This window comes from Poecilia mexicana, unplaced genomic scaffold, assembly GCF_051168715.1.
Source record: "Poecilia mexicana isolate PSO_F unplaced genomic scaffold, ASM5116871v1 scaffold_9, whole genome shotgun sequence".
In the NCBI taxonomy this organism is placed as follows: Eukaryota; Metazoa; Chordata; class Actinopteri; order Cyprinodontiformes; family Poeciliidae; genus Poecilia; species Poecilia mexicana.
In genome coordinates this window covers 19086335-19098579 of record NW_028263378.1, presented here as the reverse complement: position 1 = coordinate 19098579, position 12245 = coordinate 19086335, and the positions used below count along the sequence as shown (strand labels likewise).

The following is a 12245-nucleotide window of genomic DNA, read 5'->3' as shown; positions in this document are numbered from 1 at the left end:
AATACATACTGAAATACACAGTACGATAAGATTTTGATTTGGTCATGGATCTACAGTGTTCTTGAATTTTAAATATGCAGTGGGTCTTCCCTGCTTTGCATTAAGAGTAAGAGCACTGATAAAGCTGGATGTATGCCTTCATTGTAGTTTTACAGTTATGCGCCCCTATATGAATATGCATGAGCTAACGATCACATTGTTTTAATGATTTTACACCATTCAAATGTATTCAATCCATAGGCTCCAATTTATTCAGACGCCTGCATGTGGTCATTATACATACACGCACACATATATATTTCAAGGGAGAAAGATTTTAAAGTATATTCACAGATTCGCTGGAAGGTTCATACTTCCTCTCGTCGTGTCTCTGCACTTTGTTTCTCTCTCCAGGTGCCGTTAAATGACAACCTCGAGCATTGCGGTGCAGAAAGGACCCCTCCAATGAGCTGCTGGCAGACAGCATAGAGAGCAAGGGGGACGCAAGACAGAAGACGAAGGAACGCTGAATGTGGTATAACCAAAAAAAAAAACAAAAACACCTATGAACGTTGATGTATCCCTTATCGTGTCTAGTCAAAACAGAGGTCTGAAGGGGGAGAAAAAGTGTCTGCGGAGGTTGTGAAAACTGTGTACTCATTGTTTCCCTTGCTATTGATATCTGACATGTTCACATTATGAACTCAGGGTGTCTAACAGACTACTCCTTATTGATTATCATAGAGGACCAGGGTCCAGAGGAAATGCTATTAAAGATTAAAGGGTCATGTGATGTGAAGGTGGCACACAGAGTTATCAGACACCAGAGGGTTCAGTTACATGCTGTAATGTCCATCCGTCAAACAGATTAGCCGGCTTGATTTATTTATTAACCCTTGCTCCCCACATTTCCTAACTTGACTAACTAGGTGGCAAGATTGCAGCCTAGTCCACAGAAAGGCAAAGAGGGACTCACATTTTGTGCATTAGCCTCATGGGGAAGGACTTACCTGTTTGGTGTAGATTTCAGAGTGTGAATTGATACAGCAAAATACAATACTAAACTCAAGCAAAACCAGGGTATCACAGATATATTTTACAGGCGACATTACACACTGAACCAACCAGCAACCATAAATATAGTGGATATTCATATTATAAACATGTGTGTGGGGGTCACCATAAAAACTTGTAGTCTGTTTATGGTCATCTCCAGTTGTCAGGAGGTGGGCAAAGAATACACCATGTAATATATTATTGCTGAACACTGCAGCAGACAATCAATGATGAAGGCTAAACTCAGCCTTGGATCAGCTCTAGTTCAACATCTATACCTAGACTGGACAACGCGACACTGAATAATTCTATACCGGACAGACAGTGTTTGTTTTTGGCATTATGACAACCTAAAATCAAGACGTGTGAGAAACACAGCACAATGCATGTTTTTGTCAAACATCACCAGAAACTTTAACTGTATTGTGTCATGATGTATGTTATTTATTTATTTTTTAATGCAGTTTGGATGTGTAAAGCCTCTATGTGGCAACAAACAAAAATTGACATTCTCACCCAAAAATATGGTCAAAATGTATTATTGTTTCCTCACATATACAACCGCCACTGAATGAAAATAATAAAACTATTATTATAATAAATCTAGATATTTAACAAATTCTATTCTACATATTTCTGGACAAAGCCACTGCACTGTCTGTCTTATCTCCAGTGGCGAACTTACTGCTCTAATTGACACTAATAGAGTGGATGTTTGGTAATCATTTGGCTGGGTGGTTAAAGAGCTCATATTTTCCACGATGCTTACTCACTGTCTGTGAGGGCTTATCTGCATGAAATAGCTAGGACTTGTATAGATGGAAAGAAAATCTGAGAATGTAGACGGTCTTTCTATATCCAAAGAGAATCCTTATGAAGTCCCAGAAAGAAATGTTTTTGTTTTTTTTCCCCTGCACTAACAAAACCAGCTGTTGGCAAATATTGTCTTTGGGTAGATTTTCATCAGCATTTTAGGGTTCAAGTTATGTAAGTTTGCCGATAAAGTTGTCAAATTTCAATTTTTGAAATGTACATGCTCAAAACTTCTAACATTTATTGAGATTAATATATTCATCTTGTTTGTTCAGGAATTATAACTGTTGCCTAACTAGTAAAATCTGATGGTATTATTGAATTGCTATAAGCTTCTAAAACCTATTCTTAAGAGAAGAGATGTACATGTTTTATCGGAAAACCAATGGATAAGATAGGCAACAACTATTTCCAGGTTGAGGTTGGTTGGATTACAATTTTGACTTCAGATTTAGCGCCATCACTAAACTATCTGGATACCCAATTAAATTCTTGTTTCAACACAGAGCCTATCTAAAGCATTATTGAACATTGCATTTATAAAAAAACACACTTGATTAAAGTTTCTGGTGATTTTCGTGGGTAAGGTTTAATACCCTCCGAAACTTATTTTTACAGTGCATAATAAATGAGAATTTGACTAAACTGACGTCTGCGTACAAATAAAACATGTAGGAAGGATGTATCATAAAAACTATAAACTTACTTCAGATGGATCTATTGATATAATTAATGAGTATTACTGGATTTACAAAGTAATGCTGTAATGTAAACAATTGTTTGATTTTAAATAACGGCTAATATAATTAAAAACATACTTTTATAGTATTCTTTTAATTTAATAGGCATATACAAGTCCAGAAACCTTTTTTTTTTCTCGCTGTTTAACAAATCATGGTTGATTTCCAATGAAAGGAGTAAAAAACTAAGTTTCCCACAATGAGCACTACAACTTCGGCGGCTTTTTAAAAATAGACTGCAGACGCTCTCTCTGTTGGTTCATTAGTTAAACTAGACATCAGCCCATCATCTTCCTCTAGTGGTCCTCTCGGAGCAGTTAATTGTGTGTCCACTCTATCGGGACTTCCGTGATAATAAAGTATTAAGAAACCATGCCTCGTTCATTAAAGTAGAGTGGGGAAATGTGAGACCGCCCCCTTTCAGGAGTCAAAAAAAAAAAAAAAAGGAGAAGGGGGGGAAAATGATTATTGCTTCTCGCACAGGGTGGGAGAGTAGAAAGGTTTCAGGCAAACATTCGGTCTGGATTTGAGGGAAAGACAGAAACAGCGCTCTCAGCACCAGTGTCAGGCTCCCAGACATCCCGCACTTCACCGGCACCTCCCTCCACCTCTAACACCGAGTCCCGCTCCTCTCACCGGCACCTCTTGGAGGGAACAGGCGAAGCGTCCTCACCGCCTCCAGAGAAGATACTGTCCGATCACAGAGAGGGTGGGGGGGAGACGCACACACAGAGCACAGAGTAAGAGTGTGAGAGAGAGAGAGAGAGAGAGAGAGAGAGAGCGCGCGAGCGAGCGAGCGAGAGAGAGAGAGAGAGTAGTTTGGTTTGATATTATACAGACTCCTACCACGTACTGTACGTTACTTTTTTTTCTTACCCGGCGCCGTCTTCTGCTAAGTTGCGCTCCTGGATTTTAAGTGCGTCTCAGCGAACTCCGTCCCCCCCATCAGGCAGCGGCTTCACTCTTCCTGTCAAACAGCCGGGCCAAACAACCGGCGGACCCGCTTGTTGTTTCTTTCTCCTCACCCCGAAGAAGATTTCATACCAAACAAAAGTAAGTACCCGCCGCGTTAACACTTGGCACCCAAGAAGTGCAGCGTCATTTACATCTAGATATCTTTATTTCTAAGGGGAAAGTTAGCGGCTCTATTTTGACGCGCGCAGCTCGTCAACAAAGTGCATTAACTGCGCGTATCGATTGGTTGTGACCTCCGCCGGTGTCAACTCTGTACTACCGTTACAAGGTGACATCAAATAGCTGGTTATGTTCTATTAGAAAGAGGCCAAATGAGTTTCATGTCATTGTTAATGTTACTGTTGTGGTGACCTTGTGCAGCTTTGTAGAGTCCACATGCACAAAACCACATAAAGTGAAATGAAGCGCGTTCCTAAAAATATTATATACAACTATATAATATAGATAACAGATTCTATAGTCTATATATATATATATATATATATATATATATATATATATATATATATATATATATATATATATATATGAAAGTCACAAAATATTAAATAAACTTTTAGACCAAGTGGAAAAATTGCCAAGTAGGCTTGAAATTTTCAGCGTATTGTGCATATGTCTATCTTTTTATACACGTGTAAGCATGCCACGCCACAATTCATGGATAAAAGTGCAAATATGATGGAGCTAGAAACTGTCCTTAAATAATTTTAATACAACAAAAGGATTTTCGTATTGCAGCAGGACACAGTTTGATAGACTTACTTGGGTGTTAATTTATGCAGAGCTACAGAGAACAGTTTTGTAAATCAGTCCTTTTGGAGAGTGTTACTGATGTTCAGGCTGAGCTAACAATTCCTTTTCTGTGACTTTGTGATTGAGACTGACTTACTGTAACCACTACAAGGAGTGTGATATATTTACAAGGTGAACACAGTTGAGTCTCCTGTGGCACAACTGAACCTGTTGCAGTGAGAGGATTAATAAGGACAATATAATTAACTTGTGGCAACTTTCACAGGTTGACACCTCAGAGTGGAATTAAACCCCCTGCACTGTTTGTTTCATTTTAGAAGTGTACGGGCTCCATGCAGAAATATGTCATGCTAAGTCTAAATCTAAGACTGTGAGAAAAGTTGATATCTAAGTACATTTTCTTATATTTTAACGTCGTGTGAAAATACGGTGGGAATTTTACCTGCAATTTTATACTCAATATAATTTAATAAATACTTAAAGTAAAGGAAAACTGTTCTTCAAAAAAAAAAAAATTTTTACAGAAGTTTAGAATTTGTTTTTACTCTGACTTACAAACTTAAAGAAATGTAAAACCTCACCCCTGAAAGGGAATATTCTAAGTTGACAAATTTTGCAGCATGTCGGAGCGGCTTATTGGTTCCTTCTAATGCGCTCTACATACCTTCAGTCAGTGCACAGTTGTTTCTTGCCGTGAATTCAAAAACAGAAGAGGCACTTACTCTCTGTTTAAAGTATCCTGCATTTAAGAGAGATACTATTTTAAAAGGTCAGCTTAAGTTGCTCATTTTTTTTTATTTTGTCCCACCAAAGTTTGTCATCTTTTTTAGTGAATTGTAATCTTATAAAAAATATACACTCTTTAGTCACAAAGATCTTACACGTGGCCTTCCCTCCCCTGACCATTGTCAATGAAGCTGTTCTGTGTGGCCTCTCTGGCCTGTTGCTCTCTTGGGATTAAGCGTTAGGTTAATCCGCTCAGAGGAAGGTGAGCACTCGCATGTGGACCTACGATTACACACAGAGGACTCCTGTCATCCAAGCTCTGTAATCTCAGAGACCCTTCACACACACACACACACACGCACACACACACACACACACACACACATAGACGTCTGCTGCGAACAAGCACGCGCGAGTGCAAAGACGAAACCAGGTTCTCTGTCTGTCCTTCCCTTACACACACAGACATACACGCGCACACACACGCACACACACACACACACACACACTCGCCCTTTTCTGCATCAGAGGACGCATCGACACCCACACTATCTGGCCCGCGCTGTAGTTGCTTCTCCTGTTTAGCTTAAGTCCTTCCACCTCCTGACAAATCATTTGGGATTTTGAACGCCGATTCACAAAACCAACAGTGACAATACACTCTTACCCTTCTCACAGAGAGGGATTAGAAGGTCACGTGTCCCTCTGATTGGCTGGGGCATTGAGCCGATTGTTAGGGCACTTTGCTGTACACCAGGGGCTCAGCGGAGCTTTAGTTAAGTGAGGGGAAGGGACACATTGTATTTCCAGCTTTTGAAAGGTTTTGCCATGTGTTTAAAAAAAAAAAAAAACTTTGGCAAAGTCTGCAGTGACCGGACAGATCTTCATTAGTTTAATTTGCTGTCTATGAGAAGTGAAATATAACGAGAAAGTTATCTTGTAAATACTATAACATGTTAGCCATTTTTAGAAGTCCCTCTACGTATGCTGCTCTGAGCAGAGACATTTAATATAGCACAAAAGGCTCAGTTCAAGATTCCCTCATCATGGAAAACCAGATCTGTGAAAACATTCTTAATGAAAACATCAAATGTATTTATGTTAAAGCAAATAGTTTAATAGCGCCCTTTTTGGTGTGCTTCAAAGTTTTTTTTTTTTTTTTTTTTCACTAATGGTTTCAAATATTTTGGAAGGAGTTTGCACAGTTTGCACAGTTAAACATTCATTTGCAGATTGCCGGCTGGCAAGATCTAGAGGGAGATATTGAGAAACTGTAATTGGACTTCATGCCCTTTGGCTCAAATGAAAAGGTAATATGAGAGTCAATTGTGGAGAATTATATTTACTCTAGATCATGAGAAAAATACCTGAAACAACTGAGAATTGTCTCTTTATATATATATATATATATATATATATATATATATATATATATATATATATATATATATATATATATATATATATATATATATATATATCTTGAATTAAATTTTTAATGGAAGTCTTTAATTTTTGTTTGTCAGCAAGTGAAAGTTCTTACAACCATATGTGTGTTTTTTTTTCTCTTCATATGCTCAAGACACGGTTCTTCTTCTTCTGCAGTTTCCATTTGTTTTTGTATTGTTTTATAATTGCGCGGAAAAGTGTCCGACTGAACTTCAGCATGTGTTTATTTGTTAATTTTCAACACACTCTCCTCTCCTTGTCTCAAATGTCGCGAATGTTCAGAATCTCTCCCCACATGGATCCTTGCCTCACACAAACCTCATCGTCGTTTCTTCATAGGAGCCTAAAATCACGCCACACAAAAAAGAACTTAAAGAAGTGTCAGTAATCTAAATAAACAATTCACTTCTTGGATGTGTTGAATGCATACATTTGAATATGTCCTGGTTTTTGCATAATAATCCAAAGCATTCTTCTGTCTCTATCTAGTAATTAGCAGTGACGTTCAGCAACTTTCTCTGTATGTTGTGAGTGGATGGATGGGGTGGGGGTGGTGGGGGTGTATGGGTGTGTTCGCTGGGGTGTTAAAGATCACAGAGGAATATATCAGCCTTTGATGTTTAATTGTATTGTAAAACACACTTTAGAATATTTCTGCATAAAGTAGACTTCTGGCTGTGCTGTGCTTTGTGTTTGTTGTTCTGTGTTTTGTGTGTTTGTCTGTCTGTATGTGTGTATGGGTGTCTGCGCAAGCGCGTGTTAGACTTTGCGTCTTGTCTCCGCGTGTTTATGCATCAGAATGTTTGTGCCCTTTTTTTTTTTTTTTGTCTTAGTTTTGCGAGGTTGTTGTTGGTGTATATTCAAATCAAAAAGCGTGTTGTTGTTTTTTCTTTCTCCCCTTTCTTCTCACGCTGAAGAGAAAATGATTTGATGTCTGGGATGATGGAGCAGTCTGGAAAACAGTGTCAGTGCGAGGGGCTGATAAGGCAGACTGAGAAGACTGATGCTGATGAAAACAGACACAAACAGACGCGTTTGAGGTTAGTTAGGAGTTGAGCAACAAAACCTTCGGCCTCCGCTCAGGTGCACGTCGTGAAAGAGCGATGCCTTCGTGATGTCATCCTTAGCACCCCGATCTAGATGAACAGGATGTCCTGCCTTCTTCATCCTGTTTCCTGTTTCCTGCCTGCACTGTTGGTCATTATTAAAGCAGCTGCCTGCTGGGTGGTCTGCGCTCGGCAGTGCTGACCACACAATCATATCGTCAGCTGCAGCCCACCTAACGAGACGCTCGAGACACCTCACCATACTTGAGGCCAGCTCCCTGAAATATTTGGACAGTGAGAATCTTGGGAGGTAAAAAAAAAAAAAAAAAAATCAAAAATAGTGGGAGTGAATGATAAGTTATAGAGAAATATTTAGAGTAGAGGAGATGTAGGGTTTCTTTGTTTAAACACATCTTACTGAAAGCCTCGATATCAATACTCAAATGATAAAGTCAAATGTAAATAAGAACAAAACTGTTTATAAGTTAGTTCATATGGTTCTTGAGCATGAAAATCCTGCAGTTTTCTGTTGGGAACAATTTTACCGATTTCACCGATAAGATATTTTTTGTCCTTAATCGATTTATTGGTTTTAATTCCAGTTTTTTAAGGATCACAATTAAAGAAAATAAAATGTGCAGCAGGATGTTTTTTTTTTTGTTTTTTTTCTGTTGCTATAGTAGTTTTGAGTTCAACCGATCATGAATAAATAACTAATCTTTATCTCGTTTTTCCTAAGCAAAAATGCATAAAAGTACATGCGGTTGGTTCATATGGTAGAAAAAAAAACAATTTCTCTTTACCTGCCCTTCAGGTCTTTTGTTTGCAGCCGTTTAGTTATGGTCCGATATTAAATTCTTATGGCAAGCTAAACTCATCTAATAATACCCTAGTTAATTAATAGATTTAAAAGAAGCATAATAGATAGAATATTTTAAAGAAAGAAGATAAACTTTTGCTAAAATTATATCTTCGTAGCAGTGATGGGTGGCACTAGTTTCCATACCATATATTAAATATTTAATGCCCCCCAAAAATTTGAAAGCAAAGGAAAAGCATAGAAGTCGTCTTTCAGCCGGCTAACCAACGGTGCAAAGTAGCAGGTTATGGAGGAGCAGAGCCGCGTTAGTCATTGAAGAAAGAAAGGTCTTTTGGGTCTGATTGAGTGGACTTCACCAGGCAGAATTTGTGTAATGGAAAAGTTTGTGATTTGAAACCAGTTTCTTTCAAATCTTCAGTATACCACAATACTAATAATCAGGTTCATGCCTCGGGCCAATCAGGGGAAAATTGGCTGATTTCAATCCTAATCCATCTAATTGCTGCTAATTGAGTAAGTAGAACTAAAGACTTAATCAGTGCAACTAAGTGTTATTTCTTTGACCACACAGATTTTTTTGAGAATAAGTTGAGAGAATTTCCAGGGGGTTAATTAATATGGGGGTGAAGAGAAAGAAAGTATATCGTATTTCAAAGAACTGTACCTGACCTTTAAGTATTAAAGGGCCAAACTTGTACACCTAAGATATTTTTACCTCTTTTGGTGTGGGACACATTTGGAATAGAGCCAGTACCAACAAAATTAAAAGAGCTGGAAAGACAGAGAGAGAGAGAAAGTAAGGAGGGTGGAAAAAAAAACAAAAAAAAACAGAGACGTCTTCCAACGACTGTAATTTATCTTTGTCACAACTGCAACATAGCCGAGTCATTCTGCGAGAGTCCGGCGAGACGCACAGAGGTAGCTCTGTGTCGCGGCCTCACATACGCTCACATCCATCTGAAGCCCACGCTCGGTCGGCTGCCACAATCCGCGGCACTGCTACTGCTGCTGCTGCTTCTGCCACCACTTCTCCCCATGCTGCTTGAGAGCTTTGAGTTGCAATACAGAGTATTTTTAGCAGCTCTTGTGTGCACACTGAATTCACAGGAAATTTACTAAGTCATTCTTTGGTGTGAATCTGCCCTCTTGTCATCAAACAATGCACCACCAAAATTTCGGCCATCGGCACAGGTTTGCACGTATGTTTCTCCGTGCGCCAGGACAGAATATTAATCACGTTCCTTTCTCTTTTAGATACTTGGGAAATCATATCAGGAAATTTACGATTCTGATCCAAGGGAACTCTCTTATAAATCTCTTAACACTTTCCCTGGTGGCAGGGGGAGTTAGGGGGGGGAGGCTCATTGGGAGAAAGAAAAAACAATATTCAACAGCTCACACACAGAGTTCCCACTTTTTTTCAGAGCACACAGCTTAACCAGACGGTGTACGGCCAAAGTCCACAGAACTGTTCCTTTCCACTGTCATCTGTGACATTCCCAACCAAAGGCCAGCCTATGTAATGATGTGCAGCACAGACCCGTCGAGACTACATACATCACTGAGCTAGCAGGGAAAAAAGGCAAAGAAATGTAGGAAAAGAAGTGAGCAAGATGAAATATATATATATAAAAAAAGAGAATTAAAAGATGAACAAAAGCATATTAGAATTCAAACTTTATAAGCACAACAGCATACAGCGATGTGGAAGTACCCTGAGGGTGGGGAAGAGCTAAGCGACGCCTACCGCCCACTCCTGTTTCTTTTTTCTTCTTCCTTTTTCTAAAAACTTTCTTTTTTCTTCTTTTTTTTTTTTGCCTGACTCCCTCTGCCCCTTGATGTATGGCTTTTTCCTTACAGTGGCTCTTCCAAAGTGCAGCTCGTGATGTCATTAATTTTATTCATACTTTATAGATGCTCTGTCTGGGAAAAAAAAAAAAAAAAAAAAGAAAGAAAAAAGATAGAAAACGAAGAGGGACGAGGCGAGAAGAGAGTGAAGAAGATGGAGAGAGAGAAACTGAAAGAGAGAGGAGAGGAGATGGCGTTGGAGAAGGAGATTTTCAGTGCAGTTGCATGTATAATAAATGAGGGGGGCACTTTGTTTGAAACTCCAGTCCGAGTGCTTTGCTTCAAGGTTTGCCGGGCCAGAGCAGGGTGGGTCGGTAGGTGGTGGGGGGCGCTTGTGGTCTCACAACAGCCACTTTCTTTATCCTGCCAGCAGATGCTTTCACCTGGCACTGCGGTTGGACCTGGTGGAAAAACAAACAGCCTTGTTTATTTGGCGGAGAGAGATATGCACAGAGTAGTGACAATGGAGCAGGGGATTGACTGAAAAAGGGTGAGGACAGGGTGAGGGAGAAGGAAAGAGATGAATTCGTGTAAGAGCGCCATTTGCAGTGACAGGCCAGACGATCCTGAGGAGAATACTGGCACCTGGCCCACACTTCCTAAACAGTCCTGCTACTAAAATAGTTCAGCCTTGGTATTGACTTTTCTCCCCTATGTTTGTGTGTGTGTGTGTGTGTGTGTGTGTGTGTGTGTGTTTGCGTGTGCACGTTTGCTGAATAGGACAACATAGATGGTTTCATTGTCTTGTGAGGACTTTTTCGCTTTCAGCTGTTTACATGCATGGGTATTTTTCAGCTTCCTGTGTGTTTGTGTTCGGAAAGCATAAAGGGAGTCTTTATTTGTCCCCTCTGTCATCGTTGCTGATAAAAATGGCCTCTGTCTTTATTTTTGGCCAGGCGCTGGACTCACGGTTTTATAAATAGCCGAGGAAGTGCGGGGGGATACCTGTCGTGGCTCCAGCCTCCCCTTCCAGTCGAGACCCAGTTCCCCCACGTCACATCCATCCACTGCCGGCCCACTTTGAGCAGTCCCCTCCAACCCCACCCCATCCCATCTCCTCTCAGGGGCCAAGCAAACAGGATGGCATGCCGATTGGGAGTGTGAGAAAGTACCGAAAAACATTGAAGGACTTGAAGTTAGGCCTGAAAAGCCTTAGTTAGCGCTCTGATATAACATAGAAACTAAAAACTTCTAAACTAAATATTCTAAACTATAAAGTTTAGAAAATTGAAGGTAGGTTTTGTAAATTAGAAAAAGCCCATGTTGCTGTAAACTTGAAGAAAAAGGGAAAAAAAAAAAAGCTCAGCGCTGTAGCATGCTAACAACTAGCCAGATGGAACCCCATTTTAATTACGTTTTTGTTTTTTCAACTCAAAACAACTAAAGTTGCTATATGTTATATTCACAGCTATTAACCATACTTCCAGAAGAGACTGTGGTTTTCCAGGTCTCATACTGGTGTGGAACTGGCATGGTAAGGCTGGATTGATACAGCCAGTAAACTCCTATAACAGCTTTACCATAGTAAGAAGGATGTTTTTCACCTGAGAAAACATTAAACTAAACAGTCTTCTATGAAATACCAGTCGGTTAATTTTCCTCAATAGTGTCTTACCTGATTTTAAGATATTAAAATTTCATACAATCAGCTAAATGGGGGTACAAGGAAACAACAAAAAGCCATTTTATGCTATTGGAGTAGAACGGCCATAAAACACGTTACTCTCTATTCTTTACTATCTAACATTTATTTTTTAAAGGGATTATTCTTAGTCAAACTGACTTTTCTGTCTTTATTATGCGGGCAAATGGCAGTCTTCTTGGTTAATCCCGTTATTCTTCAAAGAGCACCACTTCTCGACCATGCCATCTAATTGTTGAAGCCACATTATCACCCTCTGCAGCTCTTTTTTTAACAAAAAAAAAGAAACGAGTGTCATCTTTTCTGCATCCTAGCCCAAGATATTATTCTCCAACTAAATGACTGACACTCTGCATCTTGGCCCTCATAATAGGGGCTTCATAATCATGTTATGAGTG

At 39.5% G+C, this 12245-nt stretch overlaps 1 protein-coding gene across 8 annotated transcripts in view; it reads left to right on the top strand.

Annotated features, from left to right (window-relative positions):
* The window catches only part of mef2cb (myocyte enhancer factor 2cb), an 84560-nt gene that overhangs the window by 8872 nt on the left and 63443 nt on the right, over positions 1 to 12245 (top strand). For 3 of the 8 annotated variants that reach the window (XM_088008941.1, XM_088008943.1, XM_088008938.1), the window contains exon 1: positions 2702 to 3641. The exons of 1 other annotated variant lie outside the window; for it this stretch is intronic. The gene's annotated coding sequence lies outside the window, so the exon portion shown is untranslated. Of the gene's footprint in view, positions 1 to 393; positions 515 to 2699; positions 3642 to 12245 lie in introns of those variants that run through there. 4 more of the 8 variants (XM_088008942.1, XM_088008945.1, XM_088008939.1 and 1 more) reach the window with 3 other exon arrangements.